We start from the raw sequence: 24,135 nt of genomic DNA on the forward strand, positions 1-24,135 counted from the left end.
TAATTAGAACAGTACATTTACCAACTGTTCTCATGGGAAATGGAGCCAGAACTCATCATTTAAAGTAATACCTAATTAATCCTTTTTTTGTAACAGATGTCAACCTTATTTTCAAATCTTTTGTAGACAATGACTTGCTGTATGAATCCTTTAATTGTGTATCTTGGGTTATTTATTTTTTTAGCACTGTAATATATGGTTAAATAAAGAAGATATAGATAATGAGTTTCACTTTAGTTTGAGTCTGTTTAGCTACTATAGTAGAGACATGGAAGGTTGAACACAAAAAACATATTTATGACTCCATCAGAATCAATTTTAAGTAAAATCTAATAGTAAATATGTCAATCATAGTATAGTGCAGAAACCCTGGGCTGGGAGACCAACATCCTATCGTGACCCTGACATGTCTTATTGCATGATCTCAAGCAATGTATCCCCTCTTTTGGACTTCAGATACTACATCTGCATGATGGGGTCCCTGGACTGTGTGACTTTTAGTGTCCCTTCCAGGGCAGAGATTCATTACCTTTTAAAAACTATTCTGTTTTTATCATTCACATTCCATTTTAATTTACTCTATCCATATGTATATAGGTATGTGTATGAGAATATGTATGTGTGTGTATGTACACATCCATACACACACTTCTATCCATATCTTTACTTACACTTAGCATTTTGCTCCATTCCATAGTGTCTTTTTGATGAAGGAAAGGAGCAAGATAATGACAGTTGATAAAGCTACTTATCCTTTTAGATACATATTATCTATTATAGTTAAAAAGGGAATCACTTATTCAGTGGCAGATTTCAGTGTATACCTCTGGGAAGCATAATATTACATTTTGAATGCTTTTTTTATTGATTGGTCAGGAAAATAATTATGACAGGAATTTAGGATATGTAGATTTAATTTCTTACTAAAGAAATGCATATTCATATTCCAGTAACTAATTACTAAAGATGACAAGAGCATAATCTGATGAACAGAATAAATATAAAATAGGATATATCAAAAATGGTATCAGTACATGCTGTTACAATTAAAGACATCAGCCTGTAAAGAAGAATTTAGGTATCACTATTGTTGAAGATTTGAACTATGTGATTTATATTTGGATGAAGTCTATAAAAACTTAACCTGTGAGATTCTGTTGGCTTTGCATTATCTCCGTAACATTTAACAAAAATCTCTGAATGCCAAAGGGCTAATAATGGCTAAGAATTGTTTAACATTATTGAGTTCACTTTATATGAGGCTATCTTTTATGCTCATGACTCATTTTATCTCATTTCACTTTTAAAACAATCCAGTGAGGTGGATCCTTTTTTAAATTTATTTTTCAGATGAGAAAACTGACATTTGCAGGTAATAAGTAACTTGGCTGAGACCATTCAGCAACAGTGGTGCTGACCTAAGATTCCAATTCAGACCATTTGACTCCAGACCCTTATCAATACACAGTGAAAACAAATCCAGCCAACTAACCAACAATAATACAGATCACTCCTAAATGTGTTTACCTTTACTTGAGATCTAGGCCTATATGTCCATCTTCCTATTAGACTTATCTACTAGAAAGTCTCAGAGTGCTCCCCCCACCCCAACTCCCACAGAGTCACTGAACTCTCACCCTGTGCACCAAATGTGCTCAGTCTCCAGTGATTTTTCTCCTTAGGCAATGGCTTCATCATTCATCTACGGCTCAAGGCTAAGAATCAATGCGGCCTTCTCTCTCTTCACTTGCTACACCCAATTATCTATTACATCAATTCAATTCTATTACTCAAATACTTTCTAAATCCAATTGCTTTTCTCTATTGCCATGGCCTCCACCCTGGTCCAAGAGACTGTCATTTCTCATGTGGACAACTGTAACTTTTTCTAATACTGGCTACTCTTCTTTGAGTTTTGCTCTTCTTCTATCCATTCTCTATACTTTAGTTAGAGCAATGTTTCAAAATCACATATTTGATTGTATAACACAGCTGCTTAAAATTTACGTCTTTTCATTACTTTTGGGTAAAGCCCAATTTCCTTAACCGGTTCTGCTCTCTTGCTTACTCATTTGCCCCTAACCCCAAATTACCTTATGCCATTATCTCTTTCCATCTTATGTCACAGACATAGTGCCTTTCTTGTAGTGTCCTGCTTTTGTCTTTTTTGCTTCAAGACCTTCACACATTCATTTAGAAGTCAGTAATCAATCACTTCCTAAATAATAGCCACTCTTCTAAGCTCTCAAGTATAGTAGTAAGCAAGACAGACCAAGTCCTGCTCTCATGAAATTTTTCTTTTAATGGTTTAAAGAGACAGACCATAAACAAAGAAAATTATGTATTTTCAGATGGTTGTCAGTTATATGAAGAGAATGGGACAATGGGACAGAGAGTGAGTGGATGTCTGGGGTAGAGGGTAGGATATACACGTGTTTATAGATGCCTGGAATATTCTCACATTCTTCCCTCACTATCCCATCCCACTTTCTACCCCATGCCTGACTAACTTTTACTCATATTTTGGGTCTTAACTTAGTTATCACTTGATTGGAAGGCTTTTTGTGACCTCTCCTCTATCCAGACTAGAATAGGTGCCTTCCTATTCTCATGTCCCTAGAGTTTTCTTTTGTAATTTCTCAATTTTGTGATTTCTCTTTTGTAATACTCATCATACTTTAAATTACTTAAAGTTTTTTAATAACTATTTAAAATAATTATTTTAAATATGAAATACTTGAAATAATTATACTCATAATAAGCATAAATTATATATTTTATATATAATAAATAATAATAAATACTTAATTACTTAAAATAATAATTACTCTAAATAGCTATTTCAAACTTATTTCCTACACTCAAAATTCCATGAAAAAGAATGATTCTCTACAGTCTACACTTGGAGGACCTCCCTTCTCTGTAGTTTTAGGGATGGCTTCTCTAAGGAAGTGACAATTAGGCTAAGACCTGGGTGCAAAGAATTAGCTAGGTGAAGATCTGATTTGGTTAGCTGAGAAAACATGTGAGGATAGTACAGTGGGAATGACAGGGATCTAGGTAGGAGGGCTGTTTCTGACCGGGGGTCAGAAGAAGTAGAAGCTGAGTTGAGACCTGACCAGCAAGAAGGATGCAGCCAAGTATATGAAAGCAAGGACAGCAGAGTTTCCAAAGAGAAGGAGCTTGGCATAGCCTAGGAGAATTAAGAGGATGAGCATGCCTGAGGCATAGTGATCAAAAGGGATTGTGGTAGGAGTTGAGGTCTGAGAAGTAGGTGGAGGCCAGATCACAGAAGGCCTTTTTGGCCATTGGAATTTGAACTTCATTCTAGACATTAAAAAAACCTGGGAGATACCAGGCAGGAGAGTGACAGACTTGATTTATATTTTAAGAAGATTACTCTGGCTGTAGTATAGACAAAGGATTTTAGGAGGTGGGAGGGTATGCAAAGAGACACCAATTAAAAGCTCATAAATAACATAAATGATCTCTGTAATGTGAAAGAAAAGTCAAAAAGGAATGTCTTGTAGTCTGTCATGGTGATTATTTTCTTTTCTTTAATATAATTAAAAAAATTTTAACATTTATTTATTTTTGAGAGAGAGGGAGAGAGAGAGAGGGAGCTGAGAAGGGGCAGAGAGAGAGACACACACACACACAGAACCTGAAGTAGGCTCTAGGCTCTGAGCTGTCAGCACAGAGCCCAACGTGGGGCTTGAACCCACGAACTGAGAGATCATGACCAGAGCTGAAGTCCAGCACTTAACCAACTGAGCCACCCAGGAGCCCCATGGTGATTATTTTCTTTGGGAACAAAAGAAGTAAGATGTAGCAAAAATACTTAGGAATCAGCCAGATTTGGGTTTAAGCCCTAGCCTAGCTATATGACTTCAAACAAGGAACTCACATGAGAAAAATCTATTCCTCAGAGGTTTATGGAGAGGACCAATGAGGTAAGGCTTGATCCTATCATAGTGTTGACACATGAAGAAGCCAATACACATGCTTCCCTTCTCTTTAAGGAAAAAATACTCCATGTGAAGAATAATATATGAATCACCAGTGACTAATGACTTGACAGCAGTGATGCGAATTTTGTGAGGGTCTACTATTCCAGGCACTGTGCTAGGGGCTGAAGGCATGCACAGCAGGAAACAAGACAAACCAAGTTCCCTTTATCAGTCAGTTTATAGGACAGTAGGAAAGACAGACATTACACAAATAATTACATAAATATTTACATGGTCATACTTGGGGTGAGTCCTGCAAAGGACAAGGTCTTCAGAGCACGTGATAGTAAGAGCTCATATAATCTGAAATTTTAGGAAAGTTTCCTGGAATGGAATTTAATTAGAGACCTGAAGGTTGAGTGCTAGCCTGTTGATGATTTACTTGATCTCGTCTTTGCCAAGGTGACAGCTTACAAAAAATAAATTTTTTTTTATAAGGATCAGAAGGAGAAACCAAGAAATGGAAACAGAGAGGAGAAATCCAATGCCAGGGATCCAGAGTGATGAGTTGTGGGGGTATGTGATCCATGATGGGAAAGAGGAAGCATGCAAGTTTGATGCTCAGTACCGATAATGGACATTGTCAGTGTCACAGAGGACAGAGGGAAGTATCATGCTTAAAACTTCACACTTTTCCTTTCCTGCTTCCAAGATGTTGTGGACATACATGGTGAGGAGGAATTAGACTGAGGAAAGTTGGGTGAGTCGACAGTTTAGGAGTTTGGGCAGCTTCTGCAGTCAAGGAGAACTGAACAGATTCAGGAACAAACAATGAAATGATAATTTCTCCTTGCTGGTATCCATTAAAAGTGAAAGATCTGTTCAGAACTCATCTACAAATCGACAACTGCCCTAATTATCAAATATCAAAATATAAATCATGAGCCAAAATCTAAATTGATTTGTGAATAAAAAAACCTTAAAAGATATCAAAGTATTTTTGATCTATTTGTGTATAATGATCTCACAAATAGTTTACTTGAAAACCTTATAGAAGTTCAGGGATGATGAGAAAATTCAGAATGTAAGGAGGCCATGTCTATAAGCTCAATCCTGTTTTGTCCAAATTTTTAGATTGAAATGAAGGCAGAAAGTGCTTAAAATACAGCCTTTGAACAAATGCCTTTTTGTATTGAACAAACCTTTAGAAAAATACTATTAGAACAAAAGTATAAAGTCCATGCTTTCATTTGGCAAATTGATGGGAATACATTAAAAAACAAACAAACAAACAAACAGAAAACAAAGAGCAACAGCAACAAACACAGAAAAGCCCGAGTCCCACCTGGGAGAAAAATAGTTTTGGTATTCAAACACTGCTCAGAGGATCTGCCCCTGTTTTTAAAAGCTATGTTCATTTTCCATCTCTGTCCATTACATTTAGAGAAGGACAGGTTGACAGTGTTCTTTCCTGCGTGTGCTGATGTGGCTGAAAATCCCAGTGGCCAATCAGCAATGTTTGCACACTCCAGATTCCAGTCCACCCTGTCCTTTGAGCAAGGATTCTAAGTGCAGCTTGCCAAGAGCGCTCTGTTGGTGGTCTTGGCCTCAAAGTCAGAGTGATGTCAAACTGAATTGTTTCACCTCTGATCAAGGAACTTTCACTTGTCCTGCAGGCTGTTGTGTCTTCTCTGTGCCCTACAAGGTTATAGTCTTTTAAATTGGGTCATTGGAAACATTTTTCTTGCCTGCTGCACACCAGCAAAAACTCCTTCAGATTCCTCTAGTTATTCTTCTGATCCCTTGGAGTATTCCATCCTTTTCCTGGGAGAGGAAGTTCAACTTTAAAAGAATGAGTCAGGATGGAACTCCGCCATTTGGAGACAAGGCTTTTGCAAAGGGAGCCAGAACGTCAGAGCGCTTTCCTTCATTGCCCTCACACTATCTGGAGAGTGTAAGTCACCGCAAGCCTATGGCTTGATGGATTTGGAACAGGGGTTAATTTTTCCCATGTACTTTCCAAGGACAGTCTATGCCTTCTGCCTGTGGAGTTGGTGCATACATTATGTTATACAAAAGTATATAAAAGCATTCTTCAATGGCAATGTTGAATTTTACTCTGATCTGGAGCTTTCACCAGATCTTAACCCCTTAGAGAAAGCATCTGCTTCAACTGGAACTCTTTTGCCTTTGTTATGTAAACAAGTGTAATATGTAAATGTAAAATGCCAAACTGCCTGACACATAATAGATGCTGATTAAATGGTAACGTTATTTCATTTCTTCCAGTTTGCTCATCTTTTAAAATAACTAAAATAATAACTTTTCTCTTTTTCTCTGAAGGATTTCCATAATACATCCTTTACCTTTCAAATTGTTTTAAATTAATGGAAATAAAATAGCATGCTTAATAGGGAAAGATGTACAATTCATCAGAGAAAAGATTTAGGACTGGATTTGCTTGTTTACAGTGTTTACAGAAATACAGAAACCAACATATTTAAAGAATTTCTCTTTTTTGTTGTTAATCATATTTGTTTGCAATTTCAAGGGAGAAGTTTTTTAATTCATAAATGGATCTTCATAGATTTTAAAATCTTCTTCAAGTGAGAGCTCATGTAAAGCAAATGCCATCTAATGATTGGAGACTTTATAAGGGCTTTATCTGAAGAAACTGCTGTTAACAATAGTTTGTAACTCTTCTATCTGAAAAATACATCCATCCTTCTGATTCCATTGTTTTAGGATGGACTCTTTCCTTCCAAAGGAAAACTTTTTTTTACCATCCAGAACAGCCAAAGTAACTGTGTGTGTGTGTGTTTTTTAAAGTTTTTAATGTTTATTTATTTTTGAGAGAGAGACAGAGACAGAGTGTGAGTGGGAGAAGGACAGAGAAAAAGGGAGACACAGAATCCTAAGCAGGCTCCAGGCTCCAGGATCTGAGCTGTCAGCACAGAGCCCGACTCAGGGCTCAAACTGATAAACTGAGATCATGACCTGAGCTGAAGTCAGGCGCTTAACCGACTGAGCCTTGCTTGCATCAGAAGCTTTTATTCAGGGGTAAGAAGAGCATAAAAATAAATATTTTAGAGCCTTAAACATCATAGATTATTGAAATTCAATAAACCCATAGAAAATGTGTATATATAAAGCAGATTTATTTTCATTATATGAGAACGAAGACTAAAAAAAAAAAAACAAAACAGTTTCTATAACCTTAAGAGCTGAAATAATTTTCTCTACAAAAATTGTGTTCTCAAGTTTCATTGCCTTGTGCTAGTTTTCAGCCTAGAGTGAATTTTTACAGCTGAGTCATAAACCCCTGAAAATAATACCACTGGTTTATAGTGGAAGGCTGACACCACTTTAATTACAACGTGGCAAGGGCCAGGGCGAGAAGTCTGGCATTAATGCCACTCACACTCGCCTTCAGATGTACGTGGGCTACGTGATTCAATCGTGAAAACGTGTCTTTCGAAGTCATTGAGTTTGTACATTGAGTTTGTTCTGTTTTATTTCAGTTTCTTTGCCCCTACCAAGAAATACTATCTTTAGAGTTATAATGAATAGTTTCATTCCTCAGATTTGGATCAAAGAAATCTGCCATCTCTGAGTTAACCAACCTTCCTAGGCTGTGGTAGCAAATATCAGACTTCGATTTATGAGCTGCTTTTGGACTCTTATCACTGGGATCTTTCTTTGGCTAACAAATGAGGAATAAGGAGTTCGGTCTTCTAATCTGCAACTGAGAAATGACTTCAAAAACTCATGCCCTACACAAGGAAAATCCAAAGCTTTTGACCACAATTGTTTCTTTGGTGATGTCTATATTTTGATGAAGAAGGAAATGACCAAGCAACTGTTTAAGAGGATCAATGAACCATAAGTGGCCTGAAATAACTGACTCATGAAAGCAGTAAAGCTTTTTGCAGGCATCTTACAGATCTCGAATATGGAGGCTGGGTGTTTGTTTGTTTGTTTGTTTGTTTTCTGTTTGTTTGGTTGGTTGTTTTTAATTCACCAGGAAGGCACATTTAGAATATAAACTGCTAAGGGATTACAACCATGTATTACATCACATTGAATACATCGTGAGCCATTAAAAATCATGAATCAATTGTAATGACATGTTGAAAAAATGGAGAAAAGGAAGACAGACATCTTCTTTGTAGTAAGATACGTAGGAAATTTCATCCTAAAATGGCTGAGGAAACAGCCCTAATGAAATAAGCTAAGCTGGGAGAGATCCATCAAGTCAATAACTACATTAGCAATTACATCCTTTTAGTGAAAAAGCAATCCTGGGCCATGTCTCCATAGCTATTGAGAGGATGTCTCCTCAGCTGTGCTGGGAGAGTCCAATACCTTTGGCTGCCTCAGCTCTCCAGGGCTTCCAGTTAAAGCAGTTGATGGATTAAGTTGGCAGCTAACAAGGGCTAGCCACCAGAGTGTATTGGGACTGTGTCTGTAAGCTCATGGAAAATTCTGAGAGTTTATATCCAAACAAAGTATAGAAGTGGATTTGATGGCCCCTCAGAAGTTTCTTTCTTTCTTTCTTTCTTTCTTTCTTTCTTTCTTTCTTTCTTTCTTTCTTTCTTTTCTTCCTTCCTCCTTTCCTTCCTTCCTTCCTCCCTCCCTCATTTCTTTTCTTTTTTTTTTTTTTTTTTTTTTTTTTTTAATTTATTTTTGGGACAGAGAGAGACAGAGCATGAACGGGGGAGGGGCAGAGAGAGAGGGAGACACAGAATCGGAAACAGGCTCCAGGCTCTGAGCCATCAGCCCAGAGCCCGACGCGGGGCTCGAACCCACGGACCACGGGATCGTGACCTGGCTGAAGTCGGATGCTTAACCGACTGCGCCACCCAGGCGCCCCTCTTTTCTTTTCTTTTCTTTCTTTCACTGGTCATTCTATTTTCTGTTAATAATTGACAAAGTAAACTACATGCTACTCTAGATGGTGATAAACATGCCGATAAACCATGTTTTCAAGGTGTTCTTTACTGAATCATAATCTATTAATGCTGCAAGGGATCTTATAGAAAAACCTTGTCCAATGACTTAAGCTATTTCTTTTCTAAATCATACACTTGCAATTCTTAAAAAAATGAACCTAATATAGTAGGTGGTTTGCTCACTATCTGTACTAATTTTATTTTCTACTTACTATTTTATGCTGTGTATGTAGCCTATTTTTTTGTGTGTGTGTTTTAAAATCCCCCACACCCAATGTGGTCCCAGATTGTCTATCTCCTGGGCTCATAACTTTCAAAATCTGGTAAGATACAGACAATGACTTTAAAGTCAATATAACCAGTTGGAGTTGAAAAACCTTTGTTTACTTGTTTGGCTGGCTGCTGTTGTGAAAACTGAATCAATCAATCTTGGCTAAAAGTGGTTCCAGCTGATCCCTGTACATTTAGTCCTGCTTAGAATTGCTATTACATTACTTAAACTGTTGAATTCTCAGCCATTTAAATGGACAGCCTTTGTCTTCTGTTGATAACCTGCATGCTGCTTGATTAACACTGGTTTGATTCTCCTCTGGGCACTTTTCCTTTCATTAAACCTGATAGTTTTTTTTTTGACTTGGAACTTCTAGAAGCACCCTAGGATCGCTTAATGTATGTCCTTTCCATTTATAAAAGTCAGCTCCTGGTTTCCACAGGATAATATAGGTAAAAGTGCTTTGAAAAAGTTAAAAGCATCATACAAATACAAAGTACTGATATTTTCTTATTTGGGAAAGTAACCTTGGTGAAGCAGGTTTGATACAGCACAGTAGTTCAACTTTTGTTCTAGATCTTTCTTTCTTTCCTCCCTTTCCTTTGAAGCACTTCAAGAGTTTTCCCTTTTGGATCCCTGAAGCCCTGAAGTTACTTTGCCACTAGCATAAGGAATAAGCAAAGCAAGGAATAAATATTTCAAAGCTAGCATTTTGGGAAAAACAACCCACTGATATCTTTCTGCTTTTGGAAATAGATAAATCAACTTTTGGGTATTGGGATGGTTGGGTTGGGGGTTATTGAAAATAAGGATATGGATAGAGGCAATACCATTGACAAGGATACTGTCAGGCAGCTGAAAGGAGAAGTCGGGGAGTGGAGTCCCAGAATTTTCAAGACTCAGGTTGATTCCATAGTGTCAGCTGCTTAATGCTCTTCCTTAAGCCCATTCATAGGCTTACTTCTATTGAAATTCAGAGATCCACTCACAAATAGAGGCATTCTGTAGGGAAAAACAGTTATAACTTATACAAATTAATTTTAGATTTCTGGCTTCTATAGTTCTCTAGTGCTTCTTATCTGGAGCTTCTTCCACAATCAAACGGCAAGAGAGGTGAATAGCTATTATAAATAATACACCCCAAAGATTCAAAGATCACTCTAACAGGTTTTGGTAACTCTGGGTGAAATTGCTAACAGAAAACAAAAGTGGGATGTTCTTTAATCTCCAAGAAGTCACGGTCTTCCCAAAGTTTTTCTTGGGTTGATTTCAAGTTTCACCGTTGTGGTCCGAAAATATGCATGGTATGATCTCGATCCTTTTGTACTTGTGGAGGGATGATTTGTGGCCCAGTATGTGATCTGTTCTGGAGAATTTTCCATGTTTATTGTGCAGCTTTAGGATGTGAATGTTCTGAATATATATTTTAAAAACGATAGCAGAGAAAAGAGGAGGCAGCTCAAAAACCTCAGTTAACAATGTTAACACCATGTTGGCTAATGCACAGACAGCTTCAATTTCCTTAATTAGTTCAGTGTTAGGTGACAACATATTTAATCAGCGAGCTAACAAGTACAGCAGCTGATTGCTCTCACTGCCCTATGTGTATGTTTTGACTGAAAAAGTAAATAAAATTACTTTAACTGCAATAATAAAGTGACATCCTAATTTTATTACCGTAGCAACCTTTTAGAAGTACCATACAGCAGTAAAAATTGGTTATTTTCTAAGAACTTGTTTCCCCTTTAGCATGTCACTGTGGTTAACCCTTTGGGGATGTGGTGGCTAAACTGGAGTCCATCAGTCCATCAGTCCATGGAACCACATTGCCCCCATGTTCTGTGTCTCTTCTGCAAGGCATTGATTGAACTTGAACTCACATTGCTTGAACTCACATTAGCAGCTGTATTCCTGGGTGGCAAAACGTGGCCTTTGGCAGACAGAGGGATCTGTTCAAAATTCAGTGTTTTTCCAATTAGTTAAACACACCTATAAGCCAGCAGTGTGTCTGCTTGTTTGTTTTTTTTTTTTAAAGGTGTTTTTGTCACTGAGATAGGGAATAGGTGTCATTTTTCTCATCTTCTTACTGACCTATATAGGGATTTTCATGTACTTATATTAACTAGCTTGAATTTTGCTATGATTTTCCTAGGTTAGCAAAGAAGAACTCTCAAAAGCAGGACTACTCACTCAGGAAATATTTCTTCTTATATCATTGGTCCTTTGGGGGCTACAATATTTAGAGTACATTGTTCTTCAAACTGCTGTACAATTTAAACCAATAAATGTAATTAGAATAGCCAGTAGTAATCTGGGCCTTTGGCCGTCATTATTTACACATGGTGAAGGACTCAGTTTGTCTATATTAGATCTTCTTGCCTTTAGTCTTCACCAAAAATACTGAGATTAAGGTCTTACTGGAAAGACTTTTGTTACCCCCTTATAAAAACTCCCGATCCAACATATCAGGAGGAATTTTAATTAAAGAAAAATCCAAACACGAAGATCCAGGATACTTTTTTAATGTCAGATGGAGTAGTGATGTTGTATATTATAGTCTTCATCACTAGCTTTATTTGTTGTGAATATGCCAACTAACCTAGCTGCTTTATCTCATTTAATCCACACAAGCCCTGTGGGATTTTCCTCATCATTTTTCAGACGAGGAAACAGGCAGAGAGAAGTATATATTGCAGTGACTTCTGAACCCAGATTTTCACTGTGGGCCGCAAGGTGATCTTAACCACATTGCTAACTTCCTTCTCATCCTGAATTATTAGGGTTACCCCAACTAGTTTTGGGTATCCTATATATTATAGGAAAGACTCAGAGTTCTCTTTCTTTGAGCCCAGGGAGACTCATAGTTTTCTCCATAAGACAGGTCTATACAAAGGCCTCTCACCGACCAACTTCTTCTCAGCCTTAGAGATTGATTCCGGTGGAGGGTGGGGGAGACTTCATTGTTTTTCTTTCTAAAATGACATACTTCCTCTCTTTTGAACTAATTAAAAAACAAAAAAACAAAAAACAAAAACAAAAACAAAAACAAAAACAGGATACTCATAGGCCTTGCAGTCAGGTAAGCATGAATTCAATCCCTGACTCTGTTTCTTATTATCTATGTGACTCTTGAACAAGTTACTTAACTTTTGAACCTAAATTTTCTCATTGGTAAAGTGGAGATACAGATACCTACTATATACACTTCTTGTGAGCATTAAATGAAATCATAGTGCTATTTTTATGCAATTCAAGATATATTTGAAACCCACCAAACAAAAGAACTGTGAACAACCACCAAAACCCTCACAATTAGATAGAGTCAACAAAATGTTGCATAGTATAGGCTTACTTCTCATGCTTATTGTTTATATACTACTTGTGTTATCAATATCTGGTCTCTTGGCTTTCTTTGGTCTCTTGGCTTTGGGTTTCTGCTACCATTGGATTCATTTAGTTGTGGATTACCTCATCACAGCAAATATGTTGCAACTGTTTTCCAATGGCTCCCCACAACTGGGTAACAGTTTGACCCTTCTTGTGCCAGGTATCAGTGACCCAAGACTATGTGATTAGCCATCATTTCCTGAGGTCTGTGGGCCGTGGATTACATTGCAACCCATATACAAACAATTTAAAATTGAGATTTTACCATATTCTCAAAAGTCCTTGAACTCTTCTTAATGGCTATTCCATAGAGAGCTTGGTTTTCATTCTGAGAAGTTTAGCTTCTCAGTTCCTTTCTGCAAACTTCTTGCTTCCTCTCTCCACTTTCCCAATCCTCCTGGAAACACCCAAACTTGTACCTAATTATGCAGAGAAAAATAATTTAGTTCTTCTCATTTCTCCCCTCTCTCTTCTGAGCTTTTTTTTTCTCCCACAACCAAATGGCTCATCAATGTGTTTTGCTATGTTCCAGAGAGAATTTATGCTGCTCTCTTGGGAGGCAGAAGCTTCTGTAGGGTAGTTAGAGTTTCAAATCACATTCTCCCTCCCTTCACCCATTATATATTCATTCATAAAGTTTTTATTAAAATACTTATTGTATGCCTAGTAATGGTAAGCAAAAATGGTAAAGAATGCCTGCCTCTGAAGTGCTTGCTTAGGTTACCTTTACTATTCTTGTCTATTAATAACTGTTGTGACTTGGGGAAATAGCAATAGAATGAAAATTGAGATAAAACATACTCTCTCTTCATCATATGGGATTACCAAGATGCTGCTTCTAACTCATTGTCTTCACAATTAGAGAGTCAAAGTACTATATTAGCATTGATATTCTGGGTAGTAATAAGGTAGAAAGAAAAATAGTATGGACATCATGGCATAATCTGAGAAAAGCCAACATGAGAGCTAAGAGTAAAATAGATAAAGAAATGAGAAACAGAATTTGGGTTAGAATTTAGATTCTTCTCTTTTTCACTTCTGGATTCACAATTCTACTTCCCTTGCCACTCATGGGGCAATGCCTCCATATTTCCTTGTCCCCTGGAATATTCATTTAGAAGACATTAAAAGAAGGTTGGCAGGTGATTACTTATTGCAGAGTTTTAAAAGGAACTGGAAGAGTCAACAATGTTGGAACGCAATGGGATGGGAGTATTAAAATCTCTATCAAGGGAGTGCCTGGGTGGCTCAGTTGGTTAAGCATTCGACTCTTGATTTTGGTCCAGGTCATGATCTCACCTCTGCGCTGACAGTGCAGAGCCTGCTTGGGATTCTCTCTCTCTCCCTTTCTCTCTCTCTCTCTCTCTCAATCTATCTCTCTGCCCCTCCATCATTGGTGTGTTCTCTGTCTCCATCTCTCAAAAATAAACTTTAAAAAATTAAAAAAAAATAACCTCTATCAGGTAGCCAATAGATATATTCATTTGTGACTTTAAGATTATCCATTTTGTAATAGTCAGAATTTAGCATTTTAATATGTCACCCATGAACTCTCAAAATCCTGTTTTTAATGGCACCAATGATTGAAGTGAAGTTATATAAAGGCATCTAAAACAGGCTGTGAAAATAAAACTTCAACTGCGATCTGAAAGAATTAATTTAGAAAGCTAACATATGTACCAGGTGCGTTCCTACCTAAAACACTCTAAAAATAATACAGGATTCTCAGAACAAGGGCCAAAATGGACATTTAGCACTAGGATATTTTGTTTGCCTCCTAATATTTTCTGTAAAAAAAAAAACATTAAGCAGTCTTAGATGGACATCAATTTTGCTTTCCCGCCCCTGTGGACTAGGCTATTTTATCATCTGCAGGAAATCAGATAAAAATAATTGTATTGTAAAAATGATTTTGGCTAGCCTCAAAGTTTTTAATTGCTTTATTTTTCCCCTTGAAACACACCTGATATTTAATAGGCAGAAAAAAAAGTACATGGAGAATAAACATTTTTATAAATAAACAATAAGCACAAAAGAGTATTATTGACTGCAGTTGAAGCCTCCCACAAAAATAGATGAATAGAAAAGAAATAAGGCTCACTTCCATAAATTGGCTTAACAGGATGTGCTGTCTTGAGGATCTCTCTAGGATTGTGAAATACTGTCACTTCAGTGATGAGAGGAAGCTAAGTAAATTGTACTCAGAGTGACATTTCTGTGTAATGCAGACATTTCACTCCTCCTTGCTCAGAGTCCAGATGCTGGGCAGAACTAGCCAGAATGGACAAGAGCGTGGAAATGTTTCTCCAAAGCAACTCTACTGGCATTTTCCTGAAGTTTTAGTATAGAATGGGGCTTTTCCTTGCTAACAGGAAAGTTCCATTTTTCATTCTCCAGAGAGCCATGATTACATCCTGTTTTTAATGCCTCAGAAGGAGCTGGAGCCTTTCTTCAGATTAAAGTCATCGTCTCAGTGACATCAGGAAGGAATCCATCAGTTATCATCCAGAGAACAGGCTTGTCACCAAGGGAACTGTCTTGGAGGGCCAAAGGCAGAAGGGGTATTTATAAGATGGAGGAATTGGCTCTTTCCAGGATTAAAAAAAATTTTTTTTAATGCTTATTTATTATTTTGAGAAAGAGAGAGACAGAGAGAGACAGAGTACAAATGGGAGAGGGGCAGAGAGCAAGCGAGACACAGAATCCAAAGCAGGCTCCAGACTCTGGACTGTCAGCACAGAGCCTGACGCAGGGCTTGAACCCATGAAGAGTGAGATCATGACCTGAGCCGAAGTTGGATGCTTAACGGACTGAGCCACCCAGGCGCCCCATCTTTCCAGGATTTTTAATGGATAAGGTCACAGGCTGGGATAATTCTAGGGTGGGGGAGTTGGTCACCCTTTAAAAAAAGTAATTAAACCACATCATTCACCATTTGGACTAAAGCCAACCTAGGATATATTAAATTTTCCTTGTAAATATTCCTATTTCTTTTATCCTGGTGTGAATCCTGCAACACACACACACACACACACACACACACACACACACACACTGCTGTTTCTGTCATCCACAATCTTGGACCAGCAAGAATGCCAAGCAGGGAAGCCAGTGTAGAGGGCAGCAAAGGAGAAATCTTACATGTTCATATTTAAAACAAACAAAACAAGCTGAAGCAGCTGGAAGAGATGGAAGAGGCATGCTGCAATTTATTCCTGTCTGTGGCTTAATGTCCCGCAGAAACTGAAAACACATTTTCCCCTTTCAGCATGGCATGGCAGGGGCAATTGTCAATGGAAATTACAAATGCAGAGGAAAACTATATACTTGGGTCAGCGTGAAACAGTAACAATGGATAGACCCACTTCTAACAAAACACATGCTTCCTGATGCCTCTCCCTACCCCACAAAGTGTAACTGACCTCCTCTGGTGAGGGAACAGAATAGAGGATTGTTTAAGAATATGGGCCAGGGGAACCTGAAACGCTTTGCTTTGAATCTCAGTTTTATGAATCTGTGACCTTGAGTGATTCAGGTTCCTATTTATAAAATGGGGATGATAACTGCATTGCATTATATAGTTGCCATAAAGATAAGGTGTGTGTGGTGAGCATAGCATAATGTATGGAATGTTGTATACCTGAAATCACTATGTTGTATGCCTGAAACTAGAGAAACACCATGTATCAACTATAATAATAATAATAATAATAATAATAATAAAAAGATAAGGTATGTGACATGCTTAGCACAGTGCCTGGCACATAATAAGTGGCTAAAATATGACAGCCATTGATTAGCACAGAAACGTGGAAATGCAGCTGCTTGATTATGGAGAAGTAAATGGAATTTACTAATGGATTAATTCCACAAAGCACAGCTACTATATATAGATGCCGTTGAGGCTTGGAGATGAAAAATGGCAAACAAAAGAGCCAGTGTCCACTATCATGGTGCTTAGGGTACAGTGGTGGAGACAGACATTATATCAATAATCACACAAATAACTCTATACAATTTTACTAAGTGACTCAAAGAAAATATAACTAATGCCATGAGAAAATATAATAGGGACCCTAAACTAGGCTCCAGTGTCAGGAAAGATCTCCCTGAGAAGGTAACATTCAAAGAAAAACTTGAAGGATCAGTAGGAGTTAGCCAGATAAAAGAGGTTGGAACTGGTGGCGTGTGCTTCAAATAGAGAGAACAGTGTGTACCAAAGGGCTGATGCAGTAATGAATTTGGCCTATTTGAGGGACACAGAGTAGGTCAGTGAGAAGAAGTCCAGTAAGAGAGGGAGAGGAGGAGAGAAGATAGGAAGTTGCAGAGGCAAGTAATGGCCAGGTCATGCAGACACTTCTAGACTTTTATTGACATTTTGACATTTTTTATAAAAAATATCATGAAGCAGTTAAAGGGATTTAAGCCTAGCAAGTGACAAAATTAGACTTGTATTTTAAAGAGATCATTCTGGCTACTGTTTGAGAATGGATAGGGCAAGGAAAGAATGGATGTACAGAGAGAAGGTAGACCTTCACTGTAGACGGTAAAAAGCAACAGAGAGGGTGGTGAGAGTGTAGACACAGGGACATGGATTGGATTAGAGATGTGTTTGCAAAGTTGGAGAAAGAGGAGTTGGTGGTGCATTGGGGTGATGGGGGTGAAAGAGAGGCAGACCCATTGATGTCTTGTCTTAAGCAAGTGGATAGATGTACGTGTCAATTCCTGATGAGCTAGTGTATTCACTTAATAATATCACTGTTGATGAGGTTTGTTGATGGCCAGTAAGGATTTGCTGTTTTATTATATAAATAGATTAATGTCATTTGATACAACCATTGCCAATTTAAATTTGGGAAAGCATAAGCAAATATTTCCTAATAACATTTTGTAATAAGGTGCCAAGTATATAGATTTCCAGTGCAAAAGCTCTTTCCTTTCATGTACACCCTACTGCACTTCTGGTGTTTTTGCTGGATTTTATTTTATTTATTTATTTATTTATTTATTTATTTTTTTTTTTTTTTTTTTATTTTTTTTAGATTTAGTATATAGATTTCCAGTGCAAAAGCTCTTTCCTTTCATGTACACCCTACTGCACTTCTGGTGTTTTTGCTGGATTTTATTTTTTTTTTATTTTTATTTTTTTGCTGGATTTTATACATACAGATATTTTTTGGTATTTAGAGATGTCTCTGTCTTCCTCCTTCTTATCCTCTTTCTCTGCCCCCTTTCTCTCTCACAGCATATAGGTCTTCATCATGGGCATTTACCTCCATGATAGCTCTCATAAGTGAGACAATAAAAGATGGATAATAAAACTAGACCATGAAATAGATGCCAGCCAGGGGTGCCTAGGTGGCTCAGTCAGTTAAGCATCTGACTTCAGCTCAGCTCATGATCTCATGGTCCATGGGTTTGAGCCCCATGTTGGGCTCTGTGCTGACATCTCGGAGCCTGGAGCCTGCTTCGGATTCTGTGTCTCCCTCTCTGTGTCCCTCCCCCATTCATGCTCTGTCTCTCTTCATCTCTCAAAAATGAATAAACGTTAAAAAAAATTAAAAAGAAAAAAAGAAATAGACACCAGACACTGAAATGTGGTTAAGGGAAGAGGAGTCTTTCTCAGTGGCTTGCTGGGTTAGTGGAATGGGAACAGTAAAAGAGATTTCTCAATTCCAGAAGATGGAGAACACTGGGATTTTCAACATTGCTGTAACCTCCTACTCAAGGGTAAATAAATATGAAGTAAAATACTATTTTTCTGCTGCTTCATTCCAGCTGTCCTAATGGTGGCTGTAGCATTTTGAGGTATTTTGACATCATTACCCAAGGTAATGGGGAAATATGGAGCTGCATTATCTCTTTCAATCTGTTTTTGTTCTATTCGTCTATTGTGCCTCTATCATTTTTGAAATACAAATTCAGTTAAAAACTAAATCAGAGCAACCTCTTAATTTGTTTGACTTTACAAAGAAAACTCTCTGTGTTAATTTATAAATTAAGGGTTGGAGAAATAATTTCTGCTTTAAATTATCAATGATAAAATATTCATAATGTTCATAAATAATAAGCCAATAAAATGATGGCTTACTGGTAAAAATAAGTATATAACACTTTCAGGGTCATGAAACATGATGGCATGGCTATATTTTATGGTTTTATGAGAAATACTTATATGGCATTTGCTGTGGATTGAATGTGTCCCCCCAAATCCATATGTTGAAGAACTAATCCCCAATATGATGTTATTTGGAGGTGAGTCCTTTGGGAGGGAATTGGGGTTAGATTAGGTCATGTGAGTGGGGCCCTCATGATGAGCTTAATGTCTTTATAAAAAGGGGAGGGGACACAAATCTCTCTCTTGGCCATGTGAGGATCCTGCAAGAAGGTAGCTGTCTATAAGCCAGGGAGGGGGCTCTCAGCAGAACCCAATATGCTGGCACTCTGATCTTGAACTTCCAGCCTCCAGAACTGGGAGAAAAAATGTTTGTTGTTCAAACCACTCAGCCTATGGCGTTTTGTTACAGTATCCCGAACAGACTAAGACAGCATGACTCTAAGACTTTTGTGTATTTGTGTAACTTTTACCCTGAGAAGATTGAGATGATATTAAAACAAGATATTTTATTAGGTAAGGTGTATACTCTGTACATTGTTGTTGGTTTCAATGCTGATGTTTCTTTTCCTGTGCATACTTTTTACACAGGTATCAACTTCTGGGCATTATGTTTGTGTGAGGCTGAGAGTGTGTATGTGTGCATGTGAAATGTGTATGTGTGTATCAATTAGAGACAGACGGAGAGAGATTGAGATTCTAGATTCTGGTCTTTTCACTGGATCATTCAAAAAGGAAGTGGGGGGCGCCTGGGTGGCTCAGTCGGTTAACCATCCGACTTCAGCTCAGGTCATGACCTCACAGTTCGTGAGTTTGAGCCCTTTGTCGGACTCTGTGCTGACAGCTCAGAGCCTAGAGCCTGTTTCAGATTCTGTGTCTCCCTCTCTCTGACCCTCCCCCGTTCATGCTCTGTCATTCTCTGTCTCAAAAGTAAATAAACGTTAAAAAAAAAAAAAGGAAGTGGGAACAGACTTTTATTGAGTCTTTGCTCTGTGCCAGGCTTCTCACGTACATTATTTTTCTTGGTCCTTGCAAGAACTTCCTTTCATACACAAAGAACCCGGGGCTCAAAGAGGTTAAATAATTTGCCCACAGTTATGCAACTGGTAGATGTGTGAGTAATAATTTCAAAGTTGGCTCTGGACTTCCGATTCCAAGTCCTTTTCTGTATTTCTCGTGGCCTCTGTGAGGATTTTTTCCATCTTCACCCAGTTCATCAACTATGGAATTTATGAGACAGCCTTCATTCAGGCCTTGCCTGATTCAGCTGGGGAGGTGGGCCATGAAACAACCAGATGACACTGCATGTAACACAATGGTGTGGAGTGTAGAAGATACGCACATTCATATTTGGAGAAGAGAAGTGCACTGTGGTTAGTGTTAGCTGTAAGGGAACACACACACGCTCATGCATGCACGCACGCACCTTGAGAGGAACACGTTTAGGCTGCCAGAGAAGAGGGCGGGGGCCATGATGCAATGCAGGAGTGATCCTGAGCACTGAGTGGCAGAAGCTGGTGAGGGGTTTCTCTGCTGTGCAGGCAAGACCTGCAAGGCCTGAAGACCTCACGCCACATTGAAGAATGTGGCATTGATCCCATTAACAGCTCATTTTAGCACAACACTCAGCTCACTCAACACTTGGAGTAGGGTCTGGGAGCTGCTCGTTCAAGTCCCCAGTGCCAATTTGATGGGATTTTCAAGAAGCAGAAACAGTTTGACCAAGCGATGCAAAACTTGTTTTGGGCTTATAGTGCAAATAAGACTGAATTCTAGTCCTTTTGTTTTCTGGTTTGGCTTAGATGAACAAAAGCTCTGTTTTCTTCAAAGCTGATGATAAATTAAGCATGTTTTCTGTCACAAAAATTGACAAGATTAAGTGTCCCGTGGTCATCGCATTTCTGATTATGGAACCATCATTAACAAGCAAACATCTGGCCATTATTCCTGATGAATCTGTTCCTTGATATCTGTTGACAAGGAGAGTGGGAGGGGTCAGTGAATTCAAGCACAGATGAGCCACATTTCAATGACCCTGGCTATTGACTCTAGTAGTTATTGTTAATGAAGCATTCTGCATAATTGATTATTTGATACTGAAAAATATATCCGTCATATTGTGCCATAGGGCACTTGCATTGGCGCAGAGGCAGAAAAATCCTTAGAACAATGTGTGTTTGGAGCTCTGGTTGGTGACTCGGCACAGTGAATACAGGCGACCACGGGAGCTGGGTGTAAGCATTGATTAGTTAGTTACAGGGTCCTGACACCAAGCTATGGATAGCAGAATGAAAAGTAAAGGTCTTTCCCAATACTCAGAAAGCCTGATCTTCAAGGATGCATGCTCACAGACACCCTTTTCCTGAGCTCGGAGGACAATTCCCTGATTGACTACCTGCCATGGCAGGTGACACATCAGAGACTTGCTGAGCGAACTGTCAAGAAGGGCATGCGCCAGGTAGCCTCCTACATGGGATGTGCTATTTCTGGCCTTTGCTGCATACAGGCAAGCTGCTAAGTTACATCTTTCTGGAGCTTCTTCTGCTACCTCATCAGGCCATGTGTTTACCTTCAGTGTTCAGGGAGGATGATGAACAACCAAGCAGGATTCTCCTTGAGCTCAGATAGAGCAACTTCTTCTTCCAGCCTGTGCCCCTCCAGCTCCAAAGATGTGTGTGCCCATTTTCTTCCAAGCAGATGTATACAACATGCTTCCAAGTTTCATGGCTACCTGGCAGGCCTCGTCCTCTGGGTTTTTTCACACAGCTGAGAATGCATAGAGCCACTATCATGGGAGCTGGGAGGGGCATCGTCCAGCAATGCCTCCCATTATAGGATGGGACAATGAGAGCACTGAGAAGTGACTGGCTAGAGGCTGTGCAGAGTCGGCAGCAGGTCTGGGATGGAGCCCAGAGTTCTCTCTACTCTACTCTGTCTCCTCTATTTACAATAGGGTAATGTATTAGGTCTGCAGCGATAAGATAATGCAGAGAAGAAGGGCAGAAGCAATTTCTCTTTCTTACTTCACACACAGGAGGCACTGAGAGGTCACCCAATTTGTCCACAGGGACACAGCCGGTGTGACATTTTCTCCTCTCCCATTTCCCTGTTCTGCTTTTCCTTCTTCTGGTTGTTTTGGCTTTCTTCCAATGGTGACTCTGCTATCTGGCCCATCCACGGCTTTCCCAGGACCACTACCCTGGTTCAGGCCCCCAGCAAGCCCAGCAATGTTTGGCCTTTCTCCCTGCCCCCAGCCTCTTTCTTCTTCTGGTTCCCTTTAGCGGGGCTGCTTAAATCAGAGGTTTACATCCCTGACCATGGCACCCTGCTGCTCAGAGATTTCCAGTGTCAAATCACTTCTAACAGAGGAAATCCAAGAAGCTGAGTGTGGTATTCAATTTCATCCATTATCTGTCCCCAACTATTAGGTCATGAAAAGTGAACCGGCCTGGAAAGCTGGGTGGCTGAGGGACCTCTCGGTTCAGCCATTAGCAGCGCAACATGGGAAATGCGCTTAATCTCTCTGCGATTCAGTTTCATTGTGTGCAGGGTGAGAATTTAGGACTGAAAGAACACGCACGTACTTTCAGGTTTCTCCAGTTCCAGCCTCAGCACTTAACTACTCTCCATCCTGATCCCTGGGCTTCGGTCAACTGTACTTCTTGCTGTTATGTAGCTCAATCCATTCTTATGATTTGATTTCATCCTGTTGAAATCCTATCCATCTTTTAAGATACAGCCAAAAAAGTTAGAACCACTTGTCATTGCTCAGAGCAGCTTTGCAAACTCCTGACTGTGTGCTCCTACACCTCATTTTTTTTTCTACAACACCTTTTATCACGACTGGGGACCCACCTTCTTTTTTCTTCCTCCCTTACAGGTAGAGCTGTGTCTTGTTCCTCTCTGTTTCCTCTGTAAAGCCTGGATCAATGCTTTTCACAAAATAGATGTCCAATAAATATTCATTGAATTGAAAAACTGCAGTTTGTGCCAAGAGAAAAATGTGCCTTTTTATCACTGGAAACTGATTGGGGTAGTACCTAAATTCAGCAAGAAATTACGTAATGAGATTTAGCTATAACTCACCTTGATTTTTATGCTAATTGGTTCATTCGGGTGTCATTGGGGCATTCAGAACTCAACCAGCCTGTTCATTATTGGATAATTTGCCACACACGTATTAATTGGTGATATCCATCTTATCTATTTCTATCTACTTTCATTCTTGTAGGAGGAGTCTTAGCCTAGGTCTAAGCACATTCCGTAGTGGAAGTAAACACATCTGGACATATCTGGCAGATGGATGGGAAGGTCCATAAAGATTCAATTTGCATAAGGGAACAAGGAAAGTCCTGGAAGAGAATTTATCCTAAAGGCATATGAAGTCAGTCAGAGTTGGTCAGTAATAAAGACCCAGCGGTCAGGGAGATGTCCCTCTGACAAGTCATAATATCGATAGGTAACATTTATTGAGTACTTACCAAATGTCAGACATGGTACTAAGAACTTCTTTGTAAGCATTATCTTGCTTAATCTCCATTTTGCCCTATTAAGGTAGTAACTAATATCCATCTTTCAGAAATGGGGAAATTTAGGGAGATCAAACCTGTCTGTTCTATATTTAGTGGGTGGCGGAGACAGAACCAAACCCAGGTTGGTCTGACTCTAGAGCAGGGTTTAATAAACTACAGGCCAAATCTGGCTCATGGTCCATTTTTATATGACCCTCAAACTAAGAATGTCTGTACGTTTTTTGGTTTTGTAGGAAAAAAACAAAACAAAAGCAAAGAATATGTGACAGCAGCTATATGAAGTTTGCAAAGCCTGATGTAATTACTATCTGGCCCTTTATAGAAAACCTTTGCTGAGCTCTGGGTCACAGCACCAAACCCATTGCCACTCAGTAAGCCCAGGCCTCAAGAATCATTGACGGGCCAGCTTTCCCATGGAACCTACCTTTCAGTAGTAAGGAGAGAAACTGCGGAGTAACACTTGCAAAAGTGATTTTCCTAAAGATTCATTAAGACCTTGGGGGATAAGACAGCCACTTTTGTCCACATGTGACCAAATACAGCACAAGAAAAGGACAGAGGCAGGAAACTCCGTGACTTTTCTTTCCTAAAGATTAGGGAGACTATGCTGAGCTCCGCGGGCAGCGGGCTGTAGTTCGGTTCTGCAGGGCTGTGCCACGTGTTGGCACTAGATCTTTGTGAAGTGAGGCAGCTTGTGACCACAGACCTGCCTGAGAGAAGATGAAACAGGAGAATAAAAAAAAAGCCACCAATGGCAGCTGACAATAGATGTTTATGAACAAGTATTACTTAAAACCTAATTGTATCTAAGAGGAAGGGATGAATAAGTGGAACACAGGGAATTTTTAGGGCAGTGACACTATTCCATATGATACTGTAATAGTGGACATATGATATGCAGTTTTCTGAAAGCCACAGAACAATACAG

The sequence above is a fragment of the Prionailurus viverrinus genome, chromosome C1 (genome assembly GCF_022837055.1).
Source record: "Prionailurus viverrinus isolate Anna chromosome C1, UM_Priviv_1.0, whole genome shotgun sequence".
NCBI lineage: Eukaryota > Metazoa > Chordata > Mammalia > Carnivora > Felidae > Prionailurus > Prionailurus viverrinus.